General features: G+C 50.1%; 14 non-coding genes across 14 annotated transcripts; all 14 read right to left on the minus strand.

Annotated features, from left to right (window-relative positions):
* Positions 1-285: 285 nt before the first annotated feature.
* On the minus strand, positions 286-358 carry trnav-aac (transfer RNA valine (anticodon AAC)). The gene has a single exon. It is a non-coding gene; the product is annotated as a tRNA-Val (tRNA).
* Positions 359-1,255: 897 nt separating this feature from the next.
* On the minus strand, positions 1,256-1,328 carry trnav-aac (transfer RNA valine (anticodon AAC)). The gene has a single exon. It is a non-coding gene; the product is annotated as a tRNA-Val (tRNA).
* A 254-nt stretch (positions 1,329-1,582) lies between these two features.
* trnav-cac (transfer RNA valine (anticodon CAC)) lies at positions 1,583-1,655 on the minus strand. The gene has a single exon. It is a non-coding gene; the product is annotated as a tRNA-Val (tRNA).
* A 304-nt stretch (positions 1,656-1,959) lies between these two features.
* On the minus strand, positions 1,960-2,032 carry trnav-uac (transfer RNA valine (anticodon UAC)). The gene has a single exon. It is a non-coding gene; the product is annotated as a tRNA-Val (tRNA).
* A 254-nt stretch (positions 2,033-2,286) lies between these two features.
* On the minus strand, positions 2,287-2,359 carry trnav-uac (transfer RNA valine (anticodon UAC)). The gene has a single exon. It is a non-coding gene; the product is annotated as a tRNA-Val (tRNA).
* A 581-nt stretch (positions 2,360-2,940) lies between these two features.
* trnav-cac (transfer RNA valine (anticodon CAC)) lies at positions 2,941-3,013 on the minus strand. The gene has a single exon. It is a non-coding gene; the product is annotated as a tRNA-Val (tRNA).
* A 606-nt stretch (positions 3,014-3,619) lies between these two features.
* trnav-uac (transfer RNA valine (anticodon UAC)) lies at positions 3,620-3,692 on the minus strand. The gene has a single exon. It is a non-coding gene; the product is annotated as a tRNA-Val (tRNA).
* Positions 3,693-3,946: 254 nt separating this feature from the next.
* Positions 3,947-4,019, minus strand: trnav-aac (transfer RNA valine (anticodon AAC)). Its single transcript has one exon. It is a non-coding gene; the product is annotated as a tRNA-Val (tRNA).
* A 570-nt stretch (positions 4,020-4,589) lies between these two features.
* trnav-aac (transfer RNA valine (anticodon AAC)) lies at positions 4,590-4,662 on the minus strand. The gene has a single exon. It is a non-coding gene; the product is annotated as a tRNA-Val (tRNA).
* A 254-nt stretch (positions 4,663-4,916) lies between these two features.
* Positions 4,917-4,989, minus strand: trnav-uac (transfer RNA valine (anticodon UAC)). The gene has a single exon. It is a non-coding gene; the product is annotated as a tRNA-Val (tRNA).
* Positions 4,990-5,243: 254 nt separating this feature from the next.
* On the minus strand, positions 5,244-5,316 carry trnav-cac (transfer RNA valine (anticodon CAC)). The gene has a single exon. It is a non-coding gene; the product is annotated as a tRNA-Val (tRNA).
* Positions 5,317-6,238: 922 nt separating this feature from the next.
* Positions 6,239-6,311, minus strand: trnav-aac (transfer RNA valine (anticodon AAC)). Its single transcript has one exon. It is a non-coding gene; the product is annotated as a tRNA-Val (tRNA).
* Positions 6,312-6,892: 581 nt separating this feature from the next.
* Positions 6,893-6,965, minus strand: trnav-aac (transfer RNA valine (anticodon AAC)). Its single transcript has one exon. It is a non-coding gene; the product is annotated as a tRNA-Val (tRNA).
* A 254-nt stretch (positions 6,966-7,219) lies between these two features.
* On the minus strand, positions 7,220-7,292 carry trnav-aac (transfer RNA valine (anticodon AAC)). Its single transcript has one exon. It is a non-coding gene; the product is annotated as a tRNA-Val (tRNA).
* Positions 7,293-7,500: the final 208 nt, after the last annotated feature.

Here is a 7,500-nt window from a genome sequence, read left to right on the forward strand (position 1 = left end):
GCGAATGTGATAACCACTACACTATGGAAACGGCGCTGCTCCCTATGCTTTCCAGGATCACTGGTGAATCGGATTCTGGTGGGGACGTACGCGGTGCAGCAACGCAAGCTTTTCCTTTAAATCCCTGGCGTCGGTTTATTGGAGACAACGTCCCCACTGGAACGAAACGCTTACTCTTCCACTGATGGAGACCTGAGGAGTAGTGTGGGGCCATTGACATCTCAAACACTGAGGGAGATCTCTGAGGTATAGGTGACCGAAAAAACAAAACTGGAGCAGTATGACTGTTTCCACCCGGTTTCGACCCGGGGACCTTTCGCGTGTTAGGCGAATGTGATAACCACTACACTATGGAAACTGCGCTGCTCTCTATGCTTTCCAGGATCACTGGTGAATCGGATTCTGGTGGGGACGTACGCGGTGCAGCACCGCAAGCTTTTCCTTTAAATCCCTGGCGTCGGTTTATTGGAGACAACGTCCCCACTGGAACGAAACGCTTACTCTTCCACTGATGGAGACCTGAGGAGTAGTGTGGGGCCATTGACGTCTCAAACACTGAGGGAGATCTCCTAGTTATAGGTGACCGAAAAAACAAAACTGGACCAGTATGACTGTTTCCACCCGGGGACCTTTCACGTGTTAGGCGAATGTGATAACCACTACACTATGGAAACTGTACTACTCTCTATGCTTTCCAGGATCACTGGTGAATCGGATTCTGGTGGGGATGTACTCGGTGCAGCACCGTAAGCTTTTCCTTTAAATCCCTGGCGACGGTTTATTGGAGACAACGTCCCCGCTGGAACGAAACGCTTACTCTTCCACTGATGGAGACCTGAGGCGTATTGTGGGGCCATTGACGTCTCAAACACTGAGGGAGATCTCCGAGGTATAGGTGGCGGAAAACACAAAACTGGACCAGTGTGAGTGTTTCCAAACGGTTTCGAAACGGGGACCTTTCGCGAGTTAGGCGAACGTGATAACCACTACACTATGGAAACTACGCTGCTCTCTACGCTTTCCAGGATCACTGGTGAATCGGATTCTGGTGGGGCTGTCCTCGGTGCAGCACCGCAAGCTTTTCCTTTAAATCCCTGGCGACGGTTTATTTGAGACAACGTCCCCGTTGGAACGAAACGCTTACTCTTCCACTGATGGAGACCTGAGGAGTAGTGTGGGGCCATTGACGTCTCAAACTCTAAGGGGGATCTCCGAGGTATAGGAGGCCGAAAAAACAAAACTGTCCCACTTAGACTGTTTCCACCCGGTTTCGAACCGGGGACCTTTCGCGCGTTAGGCAAATGTGATAACCACTACACTATGGAAACTGCGCTGCTGTCTATGCTTTCCAGGATCACTTGTGAATCGGATTCTGGTGGGGACGTACTCGGTGCAGCACCGTAAGCTTTTCCTTTAAATCCCTGGCGACGGTTTATTGGAGACAACTTACCCGTTGGAACGAAACGCTTACTCTTCCACTGATGGAGACCTGAGGAGTAGTGTGGGGCCATTGAAGTCTCAAACTCTGAGGGGGATCTCCGAGGTATAGGAGGCCGAAAAAACAAAACCGTCCAACTTAGACTGTTTCCACCCGGTTTCGAACCGGGGACCTTTCGCGTGTGAGGCGAACGTGATAACCACTACACTTTGGAAACCTGAGTCTGCCGTGTCTTCCTTGGTCTGGGTGGAGAACGGCCTAGCGTGCAAAGCCTGGTCTTCTCAAGTAAACAAGACAATTGAGATGAATGGAAAGATTACAAAGGCAGAAACTAGTTAATCTCCGAAATAATGAATAGGGAAAGATACGGGGAAAGGAGATCCATGCTACTCTTACCGAATATGGTGGGTGGCGGATAGACGTACGTGCGCTCTAGTGCTGTTCAAACCAAGGTGCGAACTGTTAACCTTCGGCACCTTAGAACGGTTTCCTGTCCGTTTCAAGAAAAACGCTCACTGTACTGTTTCCACCCGGTGTCGAACCGGGGACCTTTCGCGTGTGAGGCGAACGTGATAACCAATACACTATGGAAACTGCGCTGCTCTCTATGCATTCCAGGATCACTTGTGAATTGCATTCTGGTGGGGCTGTCCTCGGTGCAGCACCGCAAGCTTTTCCTTTAAATCCCTGGTGACGGTTTATTGGAGACAACGTCCCTGCTGGAACGAAACGCTTACTCTTCCACTGATGGAGACCTGAGGAGTAGTGTGGGGCCATTGACGTCTCAAACACTGAGGGAGATCTCTGAGGTATAGGGGACCGAAAAAACAAAACTGGACCAGTATGACTGTTTCCACACGATTTCGAACCGGGGACCTTTCGCGTGTAAGGCGAACGTGATAACCACTACACTATGGAAACCGCACTATTTTCTATGGTTTCCAGGATCACTGGTGAATCGCATTCTGGTGGGGCCGTACTTGGTGCAGCACCGCAAACTTTTCCTTTAAATCCATGGCGACGGTTTATTGGAGAAAACGTCCCCGCTGGAACGAAACGCTTACTCTTCCACTGATGGAGACCTGAGGAGTAGTGTGGGGCCATTGACGTCTCAAACACTGAGGGAGATCTCCGAGGTATAGGTGGCCGAAAACACAAAACTGGACCAGTGTGACTGTTTCCACACGGTTTCGAACCGGGAAACTTTCGCGAGTTAGGCGAACGTGATAACCACTACACTATGGAAACTGCGCTGCTCTCTACGCTTTCCAGGATCACTGGTGAATCGGATTCTAGTGGGGCTGTCCTCGGTGCAGCACCGCAAGCTTTTCCTTTACATCCCTGGCGACGGTTTATTGGAGACAACGTCCCCGCTGGAACGAAACGCTTACTCTTCCACTGATGGAGACCTGAGGAGTAGTGTGGGGCCATTGATGTCTCAAACTATGAGGGGGATCTGTGAGGTATAGGAGGCCGAAAAAACAAAACTGACCAACTTAGACTGTTTCCACCCAGTTTCGAACCGGGTACCTTTCGCGTGTGAGGCGAACGTGATAACCACTACACTATGGAAACCTGAGTCTGCTGTGTCTTCCTTGGCCTGGGTGGAGAACGGCCTAGCGTTGAAAGCCTGGTCTTCTTGAGTAAACAAGACAATTGAGATGAATGGAAATATTACAAAGGCAGAAACTAGTTAATCTCCGAAATAATGAATAGGGATAGATACGGGGAAAGGAGATCCATGCTACTCTTACCGAATACAGTGGGTGGCGGATAGACATACGTGCGCTCTAGTGCTGTTCAAACCAAGGTGCGAACTGTTAACCTTCAGCACCTTAGAACGGTTTCCTGTCCGTTTCAAGAAAAACGCTCACTGTACTGTTTCAACCCGGTGTCGAAACGGGGACCTTTCGCGTGTGAGGCGAACGTGATAACCACTACAGTATGGAAACCAAGACTGTGCACATTCTCTTCTGCCTTCCTGCTGGGTTGAGCACTTGCTCCAAGTGGAGACTTAAAATGGACTTTCCAACTACCACACTGGTTTGGCAGACAAATTTCATACCTTTATGTAAACCCTCTCTTCTCCCCAAAAGGGTTGGCCTTAAGTCTCTTGACATAGGGTGCATACAGAAGGGCCCCATTCTCCTAACCGTTCCACTTGGAAGGTTAAGGTCAGCATGTTTCCACCCGGTTTCGAACCGGGGACCTTTCGCGTGTAAGGTGAACGTGATAACCACTACACTATGGAAACCGCGCCGTTTCCTATGGTTTCCAGGATCACTGGTGAATCGGATTCTGGTGGGGACATACTCGGTGCAGCGCCAAAAGCTTTTCCTGTAAATCCCTGGCGACGGTTTATTGGAGACAACGTCCCCGCTGGAATGAAACGCTTACTCTTCCACTGATGGAGACCTGAGGAGTAGTGTGGGGCCATTGACGTCTCAAACACTGAGGGAGATCGCTGAGGTATAGGTGACCGAAAAAACAAAACTGGACCAGTATGACTGTTTCCACCAGGTTTCGAACCGGGGACCTTTCGCGTGTTAGGCGAATGTGATAACCACTACACTATGGAAACTGCGCTGCTGTCTATGCTTTCCAGGATCACTGGTGAATCGGATTCTGGTGGGGACGTACTCGGTGCAGCACCGCAAGCTTTTCCTTTAAATCCCTGGCGACGGTTTATTGGAGACAACGTCCCCACTGGAACGAAACGCTTACTCTTCCACTGATGGAGACCTGAGGAGTAGTGTGGGGCCATTGACGTCTCAAACACTGAGGGAGATCTCTGAGGTATAGGGGACCGAAAAAACAAAACTGGACCAGTATGACTGTTTCGAACCGGGGACCTTTCGCGTTTAAGGCGAACGTGATAACCACTACACTATGGACACCGCGGTATTTTCTATGGTTTCCAGGATCACTGGTGAAACGGATTCTGGTGGGGACGTACTCGGTGCAGCGCCACAAGCTTTTCCTGTAAATCCCTGGCGACGGTTTATTGGAGACAACGTCCCCGCTGGAACGAAACGCTTACTCTTCCACTGATGGAGACCTGAGGAGTAGTGTGGGGCCATTGACGTCTCAAACACTGAAAGAGATCTCTGAGGTATAGGTGACCGAAAAAACAAAACTGGACCAGTATGACTGTTTCCACCCGGTTTCGAACCGGGGACCTTTCGCGTGTTAGGCGAATGTGATAACCACTACACTATGGAAACTGCGCTGCTCTCTATGCTTTCCAGGATCACTGGTGAATTGCATTCTGGTGGGGCTGTCCTCGGTGCAGCACCGCAAGCTTTTCCTTTAAATCCCTGGCGACGGTTTATTGGAGACAACGTCCCTGCTGGAACGAAACGCTTACTCTTCCACTGATGGAGACCTGAGGAGTAGTGTGGGGCCATTGACGTCTCAAACACTGACGGAGATCTCTGAGGTATAGGTGACCGAAAAAACAAAACTGGACCAGTATGACTGTTTCCACCCGGTTTTGAACCGGGGACTTTTCGCGTGTTAGGCGAATGTGATAACCACTACACTATGGAAACTGCGCTGCTCTCTATGCTTTCCAGGATCACTGGTGAATCGCATTCTGGTGGGGCCGTACTCGGTGCAGCACCGCAAGCTTTTCCTTTAAATCCATGGCGACAGTTTATTGGAGACAACGTCCCCGCTGGAACGAAACGCTTACTCTTCCACTGATGGAGACCTGAGTAGTAGTGTGGGGCCATTGATATCTCAAACTATGAGGGGGATCTGTGAGGTATAGGAGGCCGAAAAAACAAAACTGACCAACTTAGACTGTTTCCACCCAGTTTCGAACCGGGGACCTTTCGCGTGTGAGGCGAACGTGATAACCACTACACTTTGGAAACCTGAGTCTGCTGTGTCTTCCTTGGTCTGGGTGGAGAACGGCCTAGCGTGCAAAGCCTGGTCTTCTCAAGTAAACAAGACAATTGAGATGAATGGAAAGATTACAAAGGCAGAAACTAGTTAATCTCCGAAATAATGAATAGGGATAGATACGGGGAAAGGAGATCCATGCTACTCTTACCGAATACAGTGGGTGGCGGATAGACGTACGTGCGCTCTAGTGCTGTTCAAACCAAGGTGCGAACTGTTAACCTTCAGCACCTTAGAACGGTTTCCTGTCCGTTTCAAGAAAAACGCTCACTGTACTGTTTCCACCCTGTGTTGAAACGGGGACCTTTCGCGTGTGAGGCGAACGTGATAACCACTACACTATGGAAACCAAGACTGTGCACATTCTCTTCCGCCTTCCTGCTGGGTTGAGCACTTGCTCCAAGTGGAGACTTAAAATGGACTTTCCAACTACCACACTGGTTTGGCAGACAAATTTCATACCTTTATGTAAACCCTGTCTTCTCCCCAAAAGGTTTGGCCTTAAGTCTCTTGACGTAGGGTGCACACAGAAGGGCCACATTCTCCTAACCGTTCCACTTGCAAGGTTAATGTCAGCATGTTTCCACCCGGGGACCTTTCGCGTGTAAGGCGAACGTGATAACCACTACACTATGGAAACCGCGCTATTTTCTATGGTTTCCAGGATCACTGGTGAATCGGATTCTGGTGGGGACGAACTCGGTGCAGCGCCACAAGCTTTTCCTGTAAATCCCTGGCGATGGTTTATTGGAGACAACGTCCCCGCTGGAATGAAACGCTTACTCTTCCACTGATGGAGACCTGAGGAGCAGTGTGGGGCCATTGACGTCTCAAACACTGAGGGAGATCTCCTAGTTATAGGTGACCGAAAAAACAAAACTGGACCAGTATGACTGTTTCCACCCGGTTTCGAACCGGGGACTTTTCGCGTGTTAGGCGAATGTGATAACCACTACACTATGGAAACTGCACTATTCTCTATGCTTTCCAGGATCACTGGTGAATCGGATTCTGGTGGGGATGTACTCTGTGCAGCAACGTAAGCTTTTCCATTAAATCCCTGGCGACGGTTTATTGGAGACAACGTCCCCGCTGGAACGAAACGCTTACTCTTCCACTGATGGAGACCTGAGGAGTAGTGTGGGGCCATTGATGTCTCAAACTATGAGGGAGATCTCCGAGGTATAGGTGGCCGAAAACACAAAACTGGACCAGTGTGACTGTTTCCACACGGTTTCGAACCGGGGACTTTTCGCGAGTTAGGCGAACGTGATAACCACTACACTATGGAAACTGCACTGCTCTCTACGCTTTCCAGGATCACTGGTGAATCGGATTCTGGTGGGGCTGTCCTCGGTGCAGCACCGCAAGCTTTTCCTGTAAATCCCTGGCGATGGTTTATTGGAGACAACGTCCCCGCTGGAATGAAACGCTTACTCTTCCACTGATGGAGACCTGAGGAGCAGTGTGGGGCCATTGACGTCTCAAACACTGAGGGAGATCTCCTAGTTATAGGTGACCGAAAAAACAAAACTGGACCAGTATGACTGTTTCCACCCGGTTTCGAACCGGGGACCTTTCGCGTGTTAGGCGAATGTGATAACCACTACACTATGGAAACTGCACTACTCTCTATGCTTTCCAGGATCACTGGTGAATCGGATTCTGGTGGGGATGTACTCGGTGCAGCACCGTAAGCTTTTCCTTTAAATCCCTGGCGACGGTTTATTGGAGACAACGTCCCCGCTGGAACGAAACGCTTACTCTTCCACTGATGGAGACCTGAGGCGTAGTGTGGGGCCATTGACGTCTCAAACACTGAGGGAGATCTCCGAGGTATAGGTGGCCGAAAACACAAAACTGGACCAGTGTGAGTGTTTCCACACGGTTTCGAACCGGGGACCTTTCGCGAGTTAGGCGAACGTGATAACCACTACACTATGGAAACTGCGCTGCTCTCTACGCTTTCCAGGATCACTGGTGAATCGGATTCTGGTGGGGCTGTCCTCGGTGCAGCACCGCAAGCTTTTCCTTTAAATCCCTGGCGACGGTTTATTGGAGACAACGTCCCCGTTGGAACGAAACGCTTACTCTTCCACTGATGGAGACCTGAGGAGTAGTGTGGGGCCATTGATGTCTCAAACTATGAGGCGGAT

This window comes from Erpetoichthys calabaricus, chromosome 5 (genome assembly GCF_900747795.2).
Source record: "Erpetoichthys calabaricus chromosome 5, fErpCal1.3, whole genome shotgun sequence".
In the NCBI taxonomy this organism is placed as follows: domain Eukaryota; kingdom Metazoa; phylum Chordata; class Cladistia; order Polypteriformes; family Polypteridae; genus Erpetoichthys; species Erpetoichthys calabaricus.